Source organism: Tyto alba, unplaced genomic scaffold (assembly GCF_018691265.1).
Source record: "Tyto alba isolate M040663 unplaced genomic scaffold, T.alba_DEE_v4.0 Super-Scaffold_7, whole genome shotgun sequence".
Classification (NCBI taxonomy): Eukaryota; Metazoa; Chordata; class Aves; order Strigiformes; family Tytonidae; genus Tyto; species Tyto alba.
In genome coordinates this window covers 3,392,831-3,410,032 of record NW_024881328.1, presented here as the reverse complement: position 1 = coordinate 3,410,032, position 17,202 = coordinate 3,392,831, and the positions used below count along the sequence as shown (strand labels likewise).

Sequence of the window (17,202 nt, the reverse complement as noted above, 5' to 3'; positions counted from 1 at the left end):
TTCAGGCCGTTATTCGACTTATTGAACCCCTGTGGTCGTTAAGGCCCCGGTCGTACAAAGACCCACTCGTGAGCTTAACTTCCAGGGGTAGTCCAAGAACTGGACTCGTGATGAACATCAAGGTTTGCAAGGTTGGGATCGGTATCACGCGTTTGATAGCAGTACGTGGCTATCATTGGTGGCTGGCTATATTTGGTCAGTGGTTTGCTCAAATATATATGTCATGATCTGTTTTTCCATGGCCTTCTGCTGGGAAGGCCAAACGTCTCCATCTGTGCTTAAGATGTTGCTGGTTTGTTTGGTCAGGTACCACCGGTGGGTTGATCTGACCATTTTTTCCACTGATTAAAAAGAAAGCTAACATGTCAAAATGTCTGGACTAGATTAAAATGTAAGGGGACTGACTAAACGCGTAACTCAAGGAAATATTGGAAGAAGCCTTCTAGAGATTTGTATGAATCCAAAAGTATGAGTTTGGGCATTAGCGCCGAGTTGAAATAAGAGTCCTCTACATAAGTAGGATGTTTATATTAAAATTGCTGTTGTCTGCTTGTTTCTGGAGCTTAATTATGTCCTCCGTAATTTTAAAAAGACGGTTTGAGTGCTCGGTTTATTAAGTACTGTGGAGCATGCTGAACCGTGAAATAAGCCATGAGTATGTATTTCAGTGGGGCATCACGGTTAAATGGTGGTCAGCAGAGAGCATGTGTCATCTCTGCCTCACGCTGGAAGCACACCCACAAGAAAGAGCTCTCCTGTAATACTCTGCTATCTCCCCTTTCTAATTTGTATGTGCGTGTCTTGTGCGAAGCATCAATTTTGCGATCAAACTGGCAAGAGTCTGGGAAAGCCGTAATTTGTTGGGGTGGAAAAAATGAGAGAAGAATGTAGTTGGACTGATACTTAACAATATTGTGAAGAATTGAAGGTAGCAGTCATAACTAGTTCTTTCTAATAGTTTGCCATTAGTTTTCTGTTATCTTGTAAAAACAAGATTACTTTGGTTTTAAAGAGATGAAAAAACTCAACAGCGATAATCATTGTCAAAATCGGCAGAGACGCGTGTAAAAACCCATTCTTTAAAAGTGTGACTCTCCTTTTAGTTAGTTTACTACAGACCAGAGTTGGACAGCAAAAGACTGTCCAGGAGTAAAGGACACCGTTTTCTTTTTATTCATAACAATGCTTTCTTTCTCAACCTGAGATACCATTGATCTACTTTCATCTGTACGTGGAAACCTATAGTGACTTCAGGATTACGCTCCCAATGTATATAGAGCTGCAGATATGCCTGCAACTTTCATGGCCTACAGCTGATGAGATGTGTTATTTATTACAGGGATTTAACACTTTAATTTCTTTGTGTTTTACTGTTAAAAATAGGCATGATTTGATTTAATGAGGTTGCTCAGTAAAATACCTTAACAGAATTCTAAAGCTGGGCAGAATAATTCAGGGTCCTCTCTTACTTTAAATCCTAGAAATAAAATTGCTGATAAAACCTTCATTTCCATAGGCCTCCAGCTCTTGCTGGAAGGACAACCGCTGATTTGGGGGGATTGGGTAGGGAAGGTCCCTCCTAAGGAACTGCTGGTGGGGCTGGCAATTCCGAGTTGTGTCGGGGACAATTCCTGCATTTCTGCAGCGCCTGGCACAAAGGGGTCGAAGGCTAATTTGGGGCTTCTGGCTGCTGTCACAACAGCCTCCTGACTCAACCTGTGTTAAGGAAGCCTGCATTATCAACAGCTGTAACTAAAGGGCAATACGGGTTTGTTTTGTTTGGGGTTTTGAGCCAAAATTAACAATTATTTTCATGTATTCCAGGTTAGTGGCTTCCTAGACTCTAGGTCAGAGACATTGTTTTGAATTAGCAAGGAACTTACGGTGGCAAAATGTAGGACATAAAGATGCTGTTCAGGCCAGACTTATATTTGTCTTTAACAGTCTTTCCTTGGAGTTTGCAGTCTAACCTTTCTTTGTAGGTGACTCTGTTAGTTTCTATTTAGCCTAGGTTGGCGGATGTTTGAGGAGGATCTTTATGATGCAATACTTTCAATAATTTAACTTTTCTTCACTTGCAGTCCTTTCATTCTTCTTTGGCTGTGGAGGGATCAGTGTTTCCCCTTATTAAAAAACACAGAAGATCTTGGCATAAGTAACAGTCCACTCAAAGCTGTAATGCCTTGGTTTTCAGATGGGTTATTTAATTCAGTTTGTCAGTAGATTGTGGTTTGTTTGTTTTGTTTTGTTTTTTTCAACCCCCCCCCCGTTATTCATGGCCATTCCTTGTATGTGGAAGCTCAGTAACTTGAATACAGCCCATAACTACGAAATTAGTTTCTGAATCAGCAGTGAGTGTTTATCGTGGATGTTCCTTCTGGAAAGCTGTAGCCCAGGTGGGTGGCCCCTCGTGCCCATCTGGAGCCCCACGAATGTCAGTGTGTCTTTCTCTGGGCTTAAGAGACCACATGCGCAAAGCAGCTTGCAAGGGAAGAATCTCATCTATTAATGGCTCAGGACGCAAATTTTGAAAGTGACTGAGCTGCCTTTTCAAAAATACTGTTAAAACTTTTCAGAAACAGGGAATTTGGTTTCTTCTTTTGGGCTTGTTCAGTTGTTTGGGTGCTTGGTTTTGTTTGTTTTGTGTTTTTTTGTTTGTTTTTGTTTTGTTTTGTTTTTTGGTTTTTTTTTTTTTTTTTTTGTTGTTTTGTTTTCTTTTTAAAGGACATTGTATTGGTTTCTGTTTTGTCCCAGTGGAAGTGGGTATCACAGTTACCATTGATTTTAACAATAAAAAAAAGGGTACATTTTTGAAAGCTCTTATGTCATTAAGGCCCTGCTTATTCTTTTTAAGGGTTATTTGAATATTCAAAACCACAGGCTTTCACTGGCTTTTCTTTGTGATTATTTTTGGAACTATTCGGTGGAATAAAACTGCTCAATCAGTTTCAAATAGGCCTGCACAGGAAGCAAGGCCTGTATTAGGAATAAAATTTTGGGAGAGCACTGGAGACAGGTGAAAATTAAAGCATCTTAAAAGCTACATAACTAGCGTTAAACCAAGTGGGATGCTAATAAAAAACAGCAGTTAAGAAATTAAGAAGTCCTGACCCCCTTCCTCTCTTCAAATTCCAAGTTATTATAGCGATACCTATTTTTTTTTTATTTTGGATGATTCGTCTAGAAAGGAGTTCAGACTTTGCACTGTTTTTAAATCAAGGTAAAATTTGTCAAAACCACTAGACTAGAGTGTTATGAAGTGTATGAGTACATGCGCATATATGTTTAGCTACATACACAAATGCATATGTATATATATACAAACAGGAGTATATGAAAATGTAAAAAATAAAGACTCTTAAAGAGTACTGAAAGTGGCTGTGTGGCTCCAAACATCTGTAGTTTGAGCCTTTTACCTCTGAGCTGTTGTTTTGATCTGGCACATGGCAGCAGGAATCAGTCATTACCATGAGATGGCTATTCATAGACCTTTGTGAAATGAGTTGATCATCCCAGTTTATCTGCAGCTTGACAGGTGTTGCCATCGCAAAAATCTCCATTCCCTCCCGTCCTTCCCATGGGAATGACTAAGGAACAAATCGTGGAGAGTGGCTTTGAGTGTTGGTTCATCAGGTTGGAGCTGAGGAACATTGTAAAGAGTAATATGGAGAGTTGGAGATGCATGAGATACATTTGTCACTTGTTTGGTGGTGTTTTGTTTTGTTTTTCCTGAAATCCTGTTTCAGAGGCTTTAAATTAAATAAAAAATGGTAAAATGTCTAGAAATTCTTTTTGTGTTTTCTACTAACTTTCTTTATCAAACAAAGAAGAAAGGACTTTATTTATTACGCTGGTTAAATTCTTCAATGTGCTGTTTGTTGTGTTGTTTTTTTTTTTTTTTCTCTACAGGAAATACTTTAAAATAAAGTAAGCAAAAAATATTTTTAAAATTATTACCTTGGCACACTGTCTGGTAACTAAGACCTATAGAAGCAATATGTTAATTACATTATTCCCATATGAGGTGAAGTTGTAGCCCAGGATTTAAAAGAAAATGTATATTCTCATAATTTGAGATTAGTCTACATTTTCAGTGACATTAAATCAGATTTTTTTTTTGTGACTTACTGAAGGAGGAGTAATCTGAAATATGAGTAGCATCTTAAATATTAGGGCCCTTGGTTTGCAGCATCAGTAGCATGGCCTCGCTAAGAAAAATTCCCAAGTGAGGGAACCAGAACAGTTGTCAATTGTTTGCACAACAAATCCTGTTGGATCAAATGGTGATATTCTCAACATTTAGATAAAGGAAGGCTTGCGGTAATGTTGCCTTGTACCCCGCTGCCAAAGGAAACAAATGCAATCTAAGTTAGGAAAAAAGTAAAAGTCGGCCAAATAGAAGGTAGGCCTACGTATATCATAAGTAAAGGTAGTCAAATTTTTCCATTCATACTGCCTAATATTTCAAAAACGTGTAAATGAAATTTCAATTTGCCAATTTTAGACTAGTTTTGAGCTCTGATAGGTCATTGCTAACAGATTATTTAGGATTATCTATTGTGACAAACTAAACTCTTCATAAAAATGTGTAAAACATTTGGGTTTGCCTTCATCCTTTAAGCTTTTACCGGTATACCTCATGTATATTTTTATATACACATGTATACACATGCATACATATTTATACACACGTGTGCATGTACATATTTGCATATATATGATGAGCCCCACTGGAATGGGTACAAATTTCATGTGTTTCGGGAAGACTCAAGCTATAGCGTTGACAATAACAAGCAGCTGGCACTGGCTTTATGTTTGGACTGTGTTTGCACCTAATCTACTTTGAAATTCTATGTATGTAAATATATATATTTAATTTATTTAATTTTTTACTTATGAGACTGTTGCAGTGAAAATTTATGCATCTCTAATTTTTTTTATATCAACCTGCTATTGACTCTAAGGAGGTAAATTTTATTTTGTTTGTATGTATGTAGAAGATGAGCAGAAAAAAAAAGTTTCTGCTGGATCCTAGATGAGAGGAAGAATTTTTTAGTATCAGCTGTTTTTGTAAGAAAACATTGCAAAAGTGGACAAATGGCATCACTGATTAAAGAAACAAAGTAGTCAGAAATCTGTAGCGGGCTGGTTTGTTTTTTTTTTTTAGAACAGAACTTCCTTTTGTCTTTTACTGGCTTGGGGGCAGAAGGGGGGATATATTGTCCCCTCATAATCTCTATGGGGGAAGAAACTCGGCTAAAGCAAATTATGAGAAGGATCAGATTTAATAGGTAGACACATTGGTATAAATTAGTGATGCTACCTGTTTTTCTTAATGTTGTTCTTGAGCATGGCTACTTGAAATGTAAAATGATATAAAATATCTGGTATTTCAAAGTTCAGTAACTTTTCTTGATTCACTTTGAATGCTTAGGAAGAAAAACTTTTGGAAAATACCATTCTGTTTTGCAACCATTGTTTTAAAGTTTTCTGGCTTTTTTTTTTTTTTTTGAAGGATCAGACCATGTTTCTCAAGGATAGCCCCCCTTCGAAAAGTTAAAATCATTTTCCTCTGAAGACTCCCATTCATACTATCGTAGGAAAGGTTAGACATTTTAAAGGTACTCTTTCAAAATATTTCTCGTACTTTAACGTTTTGTCACACAGGAGTTCTTGCCGTCGGGATTCTTGGCCGCTTTAGAGACTGTAATCTGGTTAAAAGGTTTGTTTATGCTTCCCATCTCTGTTCTGCTGGTGGTATGTATCGGAGCGCGGGCCAGAGCCAGGCAGCTAACTGTTTATAGCAGTCAAACTTCAATTAAAGCTGCAGCCTTCAGTTTACTAAATATCAATATGCTCATGGCAGCTGCAAATAATTGCGGAAAGGATGAAAGTAGAGTGGTCTCTTCTGATTCTTCTCTTTCTCAATAAATTCTTTTTCACTTGTTAGTCTTTTCATATTTAGAATCCTGCATACACTTTCAGGTTCAGAAATGCTTTGCACTTTGAAAGAAGCTATCTGTGAAAGGCTGAGATATATATTTGGGACTGTATCTTTCTGAGGCAAAACGTTAATTAATTTCGGTGGAAGTTTTGTCCTAAATAAGGTCTGTAGAGTATGTTCCTCTGTATCGGAGCAGGTATTAAAATTCTTCTGCCACAACCATTGCATAGGCTGTTGTCCAAACTCAAAGTACCACTGACTTTTCTCTACAGAGATAATTTAAATGTCGAGGGCTGTGAAGTCCCACCTCCTCAGGGTAGCAAGAATGTGCTATATTTAGTGGACAATAACTGGAGAATTTGTGTGTTGAAAAAAAATGCGAACCGATAACACAGATTTCATTTAATAATTTAAACTTCAGGCTGATGTTTGGGTTTAAGGTTTATGTATTAAAAAATATGCGAGTTGTTGGAGCCTTTTAAAACATTCCTGGTTTTCCTTGAAGTCTGCCTTGGTGTTATTAAGCAATAAAGCACGTGTGTGTCTGTAGGCCATCTGAACTGAAGAAGCAAACCATATCTGGCCTGTAGGCTATTGGTTCCTCACCTCTGTTTTAAAATTAGTAAAATCATTTGCAGCGTGATTCATTTCTAAAAATTGCTTGTCCATCTGTGCAGAGCGTACTAGCTATAAAGTTGCAGTGCTCACTCTGGTGGTGTTGATGTTTTTTCTGAAAGTTGCATCACTCTTGTAATATCTTTGTTGTTGCTTTCGTATCATACTTTGGCCAAGTTATTTTTCTTTGATAAATACATTAGTATTAGGCATGTAATTTGGGGGTATTATAATACTGCTGCGTAAGGTGATTTTAATTTTTTGAAATATCATTGAAATATTTTTATATCTTTGTTATTAAATATCTTGATACTTTGTTATTAAAAATATATATGTGAAATCTTTACACTAAGAAAAAAAAAAAAAAGGGTCCATTCTGTTTTCACTGATGTCAGTGCTAAAATATTTATTAACTTCTTTGGGTGCTGGATCAAGCCCTAAACCTAAATTTTTCATGAGTGTTAACTTCACAAAGGCATTGGGGAATGAGCAGTTCTAACCATGTAATGATCCCAAAAGCTGGTCGTTAGGCAGCTTCTTAATCAGCTGGTATGTGGATTCCTAGTGGATCACCTTACAAATTTAGCTTTCTTCCTGTGCTTGTGGTTTTTGCTGGTCTTTTTCCCATGGTCCTTTTCTTAAAACCTTCACAGTTATGAATCAGTCCTAATCATTTTTTGTAACTGAAGTCATTCTCTGTTGTGAGAGTTCTACTAAGAATCTGCAGACACATGGTGAAGTAGAACTTAATGAGCCTATCCCTGGAACTAAAAAATAAACAGCAAATTAAAAGATAATAATTTTTAAGTCTTTTTTTTTTTTTTGGTGTGTGTAAAAGGAACTTACAAGTACTTTATGCCAGTAAAGGTATTCCTGTGTATAGGAACTACATTGTTTTTCTTAAATAATAACTATCAGAGCAATAATTGTTGTTTTGTCACACAATAAATATATCAACTTTGTAGAACTTGTTGTTTAGGATTTTTTCTTTTATTTGAAAACATTCTCCAAATATTGATCTATGCTGAATAAAAAATAAGTTTAACTTTATTCAGGGGTTTTTTGAGGTTATGGGCTTGATACAGCAACCCGAGACACACTTAATCCTATACTGGAACTGTTGGAAGTATATAATTCTGAATATTAATATTACTGCATTTAACAAAACAGTAAAAAAAGTGTTAATATTAATCTTTTGCTAATTATTGCAAATAATTATAATAGTTTATGTGCACTGGAATGTATTTATAGTGTCTGTATGTCTAGAATATTTCTGAGCTTCTATTATAGAAAAAATGAAATACTTTTAGTTTCTGTTTTGGTAGATAGTAGTCAAAATTTCTATGTAATATACAAAAACCTTCATTATAATGGTGGTGAATGTAGACTTACTCATTGCTGACGACTGGTGAATTTTAAATTAAAGATATCGTAAAGCATCTCCAGTTACGGTTGTCTGGAAGAAAGCTCTTTATAGAAACTCCTATTTAACATCCTAGTGTAGGCTCTGAAAAAAGTTGCTTAGCATGCGTACTAGAGGCCTCCACAGACAGGTGGTATTTTAGGTTTAAGTTACATTAAGTATGAATCTGTACGTTCATCAAAAATTTGCAAAGAATTACTGCTTTATTAATCCTGCCCAGTGTAATCTGCAATTGTTCTGTCCTTAATTTGCACAGGCTCTCCTCTTGTTTGCTTTTGCTTTACTCACATGCTTTATTTTGCCCTAACAGAAATACCTAAGAACTTACTAACTCTGTTGCTCCAAGAAGTAATGTTTGATGCTCAACTTGGTGGCCTTTTTCTGCGTGTCGGTAGCGTAGTGAGTTTGGAATGCCACAAATAAGCCTGAAACTTCAGAGAATGCATCACTCGGTAGAAATAGTTTTATTTTTGTTGCAAACAAAGGCCGGTGAAGCCTGCTTCACCGGAGAGGCAAGTTCCCTGAAGCTGCAAGGTGTTGCCCGTGGATAAGTCTTCCTGCTGTTCGCTGCGGTATTTGACATTAGATGCGCTTCCTTCAAGGGAAGACGGCGTTTTGCTCTCTCGAAGAGAAAGGAGGATTGTAACCGAAAGCTTGCGGAGAAGCCTTGTGGTGCGGGAGTAGGAAGGAAGCGAGTGGCGAGACGTTAGGAAGTCGCAGACTTCGGGGAGAGGGGTCGGTGGGCAGGAGCGGGGCTGCGAGGGGCATCGGGGCGGGAGGTGGATGGAGGGCGAGGGGGCGTTTGGGGAAGAGCTGAAGGCTGGGGGCAGGGGGGTGGGGGGGTAATTGGGGCTAGAGAGAAAGCGGGGGAGGCGTTTGGGGGGCAGGGGCCATGTGGCTGTGAGGAAAGCGCTTGCCATGGTGGAGGGGAGGAGATCCAGTAACGGACGTGGTGGGACGGGGAGGTGGTAGCCGCTCAAGGAGAAAAAGCCGGTAGCCTGACTGAAGGCAACAAGTATGAAGCCCCGTGGCTTGTATTTTCACACGCAGTATTAACTAGAAAGTGCTGCTTAATCGCGGTCTTTACATAAAGGAGTCTCAGGATGATTTGAAAAGGGAGATAAATAGGCATCCGACTATTATCAGGCATGTAAATAATTTCATAATATTTCCACTGTTGCTGCCTAGGCTTGGAAGAGCTTAAAATTCTTACAGTCTAGATCATCAGGCATATTTGGACACCAAGCCCTACTGTTTTCAAATGATAACTGGTATCAGTAGAAAAGAAGTGCTTAAATATCTTTGAGGACTTTGGCCTAGATGTGTAGGCTTGCACGAGTTGAAGTCTCTAGGCAACTAAATACATGACTTGAGTTCAGCTTTTTCTTCTTTGTCCTACTTCAGTTCTGTCTTGTGGCTGCGAGCTCCACGGCTTGGTTGGAGGAAAGCATCGGAGAATTCTGCTGTTCCTGTAGCATAAACAGCTCGCTCTGACAAAGAGCTACGTGTTTAAGTTTTCATTAGGAAAATCATCCCATCATTATCTTCTGAAAAGGGTGACTGAAATGCTCAGCATGCCTTCTCTGGCTTGCCATTATTTTGTTTACTTTGACTATATTCTTTCTTACTCCTCTCTTGAGTAAACAATCCTAATCCACTGCTATACATGCAAGTCTTTTTTGGTTATTTATTTCTGAACCTCCCTATTTTTTTATGCATCCTTTTGACATCAGATGACCAGAAGTAAACACAGTATTCCTAGTGAGGGGAAACCACTGATTTATATGGATTATTCTAATCCAACATCATGCAAGCAAAATCAAAAAATAGTTTGACTACCTAATGATTCAGAAATGCAGAAGTGTTGCCAAAAATTTTAGCATTTGTTAGCTTTACACTTGAGCAAATGCATTCTGCTGGAGAATTTAACTTCTTTGTTTTAACTCTTATCTTCAGAGTTTTAAGGCTGTGAATTTATTCCACAAAAGCAGAAGCGTGTGTTTTACAATTAATAGAAATATGAAAAGTATTTTTTAAATTCCTGTTTGGATAAATATTTCTAGACTTGCATATGCAGGGACAAACATTCTTCCATAGAATACAAGCAGGAAAGTTGTTTGTTTGTTTGTTTGTTTTATTGAACAGGAGCTTTAATATGATTTAGCATTTTCTAGTTTGAGATAATGGTCTGAAGTATGGCTTATGGCATAGGAAATAAATTCAGTATACCTTAGTGAGGAAAGGAGTATCTCTTGAATAACATCAGTTTCTGTGTACTTTGCGTACTTAGGTATTTCAACAGAAATAGGAACAAAATTTTTTGAAGGAACCTGATCAGAAGTAGGAACCAGATGTGTTGATTTTGTAAGCAGTAAACAATCTGCATTTTAAGACTTATTCTCTGATCCTTTGAATTCAGTGACTGACTAAATTATTCTATGTACATCTTCTGGACAGTGTTTTTCTGTGTATTTGTCAATCGTAACCGGAGCCCTGGTATTGCTGTAATATAGAATAATAGTAATAATGAGGGATTTTCTTTTTTCATTGACTTTGAAAATTATTTTGGACCTAATACAGGGGGATGATTTTACATAGTTCAATAAAAGATAAAAAAATAAAAGTGGCAATTTAGGATGAATAGTAGAAGAGACTTCTTGTAATGAGAGAAACTTGATTTCTAAATTTAATTTCTATTGGATGGCTTAAATTCAAACTGCTGATACTATTCTATGTTAGCTTCTTCGCTTGGCTACAAGGGAATATCTTTGCGCTTATAAGAAATGAACTTAATTTTTTCATTCCTTTTTTTTTTCTGTTCAAGACTTCAAAAAAAAAAAAAAAACAAAAAACAAAAAAAAGGCAAAAACCTAACAAACCTTAAACCTGTCCCAAATTACATAAATTTATGTTTTTCTCTAAACTACAACAGCTGTACAACAGTATTTCAAATATTCTGATACAGTTCTGCCAAAAACAAGAAAAAAGGATTTGTTCAATCAGCTGAAATAAAATTATCTGCAAGCTAGCAATGGGTTACTTGCGCATTTTCCCCATGATTCAGCATTTGATGAAAAATATGTTAATAAATAATTGCTGAAAGTTAGAAAACCAGATTTGAGAAGATTTGTTTTTTCATTTATATAGTAATATACAGGTCAATTGACTATTTGATTTCAGACAGGTTGGCAGGGAATTTAACATAGTGAAAATGCCTGTTCTGCATGAAATATAAATACATGCTCAGCATCTGGATTGATCTCCAATAATCTTTCTTGTTAGATGTTTGTCTCAGTATTATAAACCAAAAAATTTTTAAAGCAAATTTGTTTTTCATAAAAGTGAGGAAAATAATATTCTGCAGCATGACAGTATGAAGTATTCAATGGGAAATACATGAAGATGTTAAATGTTTAAGAGTGATGGCCTCATTTTCATTTATAAACAGGGAGTTTTAAATTACTTTTACCATGAGTTTTACTTTATTTTAAAGTAGAATGCCTTTTCTACATAGAGAAGTAAGTCATACATTCTATCATCTAGTAATTTTTTTTTTTATTATTATTATGTACTGTGATTTGGTGCTACCACTATAATATTAAATGTTAGTAACATGTTTTTTGGTAAGAAAACTTTAAAGTAATGTCTGGACAGAACCCTGTGTGTTTCTGTAGAGAAGATAATTGCTCTCCTGAATTTGAATAGCATATGTATGTGGCTTTTTTTGAGCCTGCTTCATTTGACGGTCTTATCTCATAGACACTGCTTCCCCTTGAGATGGATGGGACTTGTACCTCTCTGAGAGAAGAGCTTATGTCTAGTAGGGAAGGGTAGCATATTTTTCTCTGTGCAATGGAAAAAGAGAAGTTTATGACTTGGGCGAAACACTTTCCCCATTTCTGTAGAGACTTGTGTGTTTAGTGTCCAAAAACTTTTTCATAAATACAGCTATAGAATACCTAAGGCTATTCAATTCATCTTTTCAAGGGCAAAGGAATTTTTTCTATTCTTTCTTTTTTGATTAAATTCTCTGAGAAAGGGAGCTGTCAGAACGAACTTTATAGTTTTTCCTTTGTTGAATTGACACTCTATAAAATTTTATTTTAGCAGATTCGATACAAGAAGGCAGAAAACGATAGACTACAAGTAGGGCACAGAGGAAAGTTGTAGATTATTAAAGCTTTTCAAGGAGAAAAGGAAGTAGTTCAGTGTGCTCACAGAGGTTCCTGTGTCAGCATTTGAGAAGCCTGGAAGAGATTATCTTCAGCCAACAGCAGGTAACGAAGGACAGGATGTGAAGGGAACACTGAACTACCAGCACGAAGGAAATTTGAGATATTAGCTTGATTCAAAACTGGTTTTGCTTTAGATGTCTTCTTGCTCTGCAGTTCTTGAGCTACAGTATGAGAGAGTTTTGAGCATACTGATTAAAAAGTGAATGCTAATGTCTTGAAATAGACATTTTAATTGGGTTTTGGCTAATTTTTTTGTGTGTGTGTGTACTGAATTTATCATTAAGGAGAATTGCTAGCAATGCAATGGATAAATTGGAGCAATTTAACACCTGTTTGTTTTTGGGGGGTGTTTTCCTTCCCCATACTGCTATCCACATCCACGTACATGTTACTGAGGATTGGCCCCTCTCTTGAGCACATGGGCAGTATTAATAGAATTAGTTAAGGGTCATTTGTCCAAAGAGTTCATGTCATAACGTGTCAGCTCGGTTCTGTCTGGCAGGTGAGTTGGGTATTTACAAGCGTGTATCGTTCCACCTGTGGCACTGGCATTCTGCTCTGCACCCCACCGAGATTTCTCCGCTGGTTTTTACTTTGTCAAAAGGGCACCAACATTTGTTAAAAAAAAAAAAAAAAAAATATATTGGCTGCCCTCCCAACCCTGGGAATTGGTAATGCTTCTGGCACGTACGCTAGCGAAAGCGGGGTGTGTACGTATGGAGCAGGTGGAGCCACGTAAGCTGTGCTGAAGCGATCGAGTCTGTGGGATCAGTCATGTCCTTGCCAGTTGAGGCTTGCGTTAGACTTGCATGCCTTGTGAGCGTAATCCTTTACTCAGATGCCATTCTCACAGAAAACTGCTTGTTATTTTAGGTGCATGGGATCGGCCTGGCTAGGTGCTTGACTGATACTGACCCTCATTATCAGAAAGGGTCGGTATCAGTGTGTAATAATGTTCCAGAATATGCTTACGGGAAGACCTGCACGAGCAGGAACACGTATAGAGCCTGCCTGCAGAGCCCAGTACCTTTGCAGTGCTGTTACCCAGATGTCTATAGCTGTATCTCGCAGTTGCACTTCACTGTTTGCTAACTTTCTGAACTCATAACTGCTGTAGCCAGCCTGTGAATTATTACACTCTGCAAGATTATGTTTGTCTTCCTTAAGCCCTCTTGCACGAGTCTTTTCCATCACCTTGTTTAAGCTAAGGTACAGCTGATTCAATTATATTCTTCACTTCTGCCTTTTTCCAGGCAGTGCCAAATGCGGATTCTGCCACTGAGGGATGGGCCGCACCACTGCGGGGCTGAACTGTTGTTTCAGCAGGTTACAACCAGAGATTTTGAGAGAATTACCGACAGCTTTCCACCAAACCCTTCGGACTTCTAGGAGGCACTCTGTCCTCTCAGATGGGAGCTGTTAGGGCAGGCTGGAGAACTCTGTAGTTTCTGTAGCTGGCTTCTGATGCAAGGCGGTTGAAATGAGATGAAATCGTACAGATACGAATACTTGAGAACTTTTGTAAAGAAAGTCAGTCATAGGCGGAACTTTTCTGGGAGTATGCCACTTGTCCTTTGTCTAGCCAGGGAAATGAGAAATACAATAGCCTGAAAGCAGTTGAACATTGTTCAGACTGCTATGGTTTGGGAATCGGGCCTTCTGTTTCGGGAACTTGCAATTTTTGCAGTCGTGGAGATGCTGATTAAATGTCACATTCAACGCGCAATTTATTGAGGAGTTTACTGACAAATGACGAACAAATGTATCTTGAGTGATAGCTGGTTTTGAAGAAGATGGTTTTCCCTGGGTTAATCGTGTTCATACCTGTTCATGACATTTGCCGTGTTGAGATTACTGTGTGGCAACACAGGTCTTGGTTAGACATGCTAACTCTTCCAAATATAACAAGGTTGTGTTGGCAAAGTGTACAACTTAACACAGCTGGGAAGACCTACCGTTGATTTATTTAGCCAATGGTAGGCCTATTCTCTCTGAACAATGTGATTTTTAATAGGAATATTCCAGTGTTGTTTCAGATGATTTTGCCCACTTTACACTTGTCGTGACTACCGCAGAGTTCCTGGTGTGGCCATGGTTTAATTACAAACCTAGCAGTTCTGGGATGATGTGCTTTTCATACTTCAAGATAAAAACCTGCTATTTGAATGCTGCTAAGCCAGCGTGATCTGTGTTGCTGTGTCATGCTGTGCTCTGCACCGCAGAAAGTGTGTGTGTAATTGTTTTAATCTGAAGTGGACAGAAGATGCTGCTCTACGGAGGCACATTTCAAACGGGTGCAACTGTCCAAGTGTGGGATGCGTCCCGGTGAGCAAGCAATACTGCTTTTGGTTTGTTATCTTTGCCTTGCATGAAGATCTAGAGGGAAAAAACCCAGAGTGGTGGTAAGGAGAATGGGCTGTTCTCTTGCATAGCCTTGGGGGCTGTTTTGTTCATGTGTTGGTATTGCAGACCCTTAGACCCTTCAATAATAATATGAAACGGGTGCAGTTTCCCGATTCTTCTTCCGAAACTTAAAATGACTTTTTTTTTTTTTTTTAATACAAAGAGAAAGGAAAAAATAACAAAGCATTAAACTAACCAAAGGTACACCAAAAAGTGTTCCAGTTTCTTGTCCATTAATAAGTTCATAGTTAGAACAGTGCATTAAACCAAAATGGATGTAAAACTGTGCCCTTGGAGAAATTCTACAAGGAGTTTGGAATAGTGACTTCTGCACTGAGACTTCCACTGGATTTATATATTCTACAGCTTTTCTAGCACAGATAAAAGAGCCTAGATCAATGATATAATCTACCAATTTAGACCTTAGTTTCTATTTTTAAGTAAGTGATATCTTAACTTTTTGCCATAGGGGTTTGGGAGCATTCTGTGAGGGGACATGTGTCCTCTGACCATTTTGGATTATAAGGCCAGAATAAATAGGAAAGGAGAGCATACCGAATTTATAAAATATCAATCTGAGCAGAACAAAAGGATTCTTTTTATCTCCTAACTGAAAAATACTCCGATTCTTCCCCACCCCCAACAGAAGGAATAAATGAACAAAGAGTTCAACTGAACTAAGACACCAACAGAAGCAGAAAAGGTGAAAAGCCACAACCAGTTAGGGAAGATGAAAAGGAGGGTCATAAATGATTTTTTTGTGTGCTACACAGGTTGTTAATGCTGTTAATGATTGAACTGTTTATTGGGGATTACAAAGGGTTAGTAAACTACTCTGCTCAGGAATTTCACCGAATCTTACAGAAATGAGCAAAAGGAAGGTTAGCAGGATGCCGGAGTGGGACTTGGAGATTTGCCAGCAGAAGTAATTCTCCCAGCTGAAGCTCCCCAGGCCCGCCAAGGCTGCCCAGGGTGAGGAGCCCAAACACAGATGGCTTCGGGATCCTCCTTCGCTTAACACAGCAACTGGACGTATTCAGGCTGAGACGCTCCTCTGATGCTAATAACTATATAGCACTATTAAGTTACCAGTGTGATAGAGTTACAAGGAGTGTGGAAGTTTACAGAAATATGCAGTAATACTTGCTAGACCTGTAAATCTAGTTTGGGGGTTGGGTATTTTTGGTTTTTGTTTTCTAGGTTTTTTTAATAAATGCAAATTTCCTAAAATCAACAGATAGTTACATGTTTGTTATTTGCCTTTTGCTTTGAGTCCATCGTAGTTGCTACGGAGTTGATCAGGAATGTAGTGTTACTAATACCTTTGCAATTAAGGGCATCCAACTTGGTACTTAAAAGGTTCCTCGTAACTGTAATGTTAGGTATGGTTTAAAAACTGGAAGTCACTTCCCCTATTCTACCCCATCGTAATGAAGTTTACAGCTACCACTTACTCAGCTGCAGCTCCGGCAGCTTCTCCTCTGGTTGTTCATTAGGCTCGCTGACTCACATTCTTGGGTTGTGTCCCCACGGGTGGTGACCTTAAGGAGGACTCAGAGGAGTACTGTGACTTGTTCTGTGTTTTGTTTTGCTATTCCAGTCTGAAATCATACTGCTCCTGTTCATAAACATATCATGCAGAATCTGATCATGAGGTCTATATTTAGAAATCAGGGAGGAACCTTTCAAACTCTCTGTAGCATAGAGGCGGGAAGAGGAGGAATATCCAGTCATTTCCCCACAGAAAAGGCTCGTCATTTCTAGAAACATTTCTGGTGTTGTACAGCATTATGATCAGCCTGTACCTCTGTGCTTTAAGTAGACAGATATTTCTGATGTTTCTCCCAAAGTCATAGACTCATCCTTACTCTTGATAGCTCTTGGACATGTTATTTTCAATGCTTGACTGTAGAATAGACAATTGGAGTTCAGCTGATTCACGTAGATCATGCAGAATGGTGAAAAGGTGCATTTGAGTAGTGCTAGTTTTCAGCGTTTGATGATTAGGGGAATAATGAGCAGATAGGAAAGCTGGAACATCTTGGCCATTGTAGGAACAGTTTAATGTATCAAATTACACCACCACCACCCCCCATTTGTGAAAAAATCGTTAATCCAAACCACATGTTTGTACATGATTTTATTTTACCTATCGATGATACTAACTCTGGGGCAAAGCATGTCTGAGAGTAAAACTATTGGCATATTCTAAATGGCTGTTCAACCACAAGCAATGTATCAAGTGAGCACAATTTACATGAATTAGCAAAATTCATCAGCTGCCAATCAAACCACTCTGAGCTCCAGTTTTGGCTGTAGGTTTATGCTTAATGGGGCTAACCTGAGTATAGTAACTCAAGTGGAGTAACTGTTAGCTGCTCACTGTTGCAGTAATTTGAGCCGACTCTTGCTGTGAAGGTGAGCGATTGCTTGCAAGGAAGCTCCTGACGCTTGAAAGTTGTTCCTGCAGCAAACTGTGACAGTATTTGGTATGCATGCTCTCTGCTCTTGGCATGTTATTTTCTGGGGCTGCTTTGCTCTTTCATAATGTAACGTGCAGTACAGTAAATAGAGGTATAATG

At 38.2% G+C, this 17,202-nt stretch overlaps 1 protein-coding gene across 6 annotated transcripts in view; it reads left to right on the top strand.

The window, feature by feature from the left end:
- The window catches only part of MBD5 (methyl-CpG binding domain protein 5), a 146,659-nt gene that overhangs the window by 735 nt on the left and 128,722 nt on the right, over positions 1-17,202 (top strand). The gene's annotated exons all lie outside the window — the stretch shown is intronic.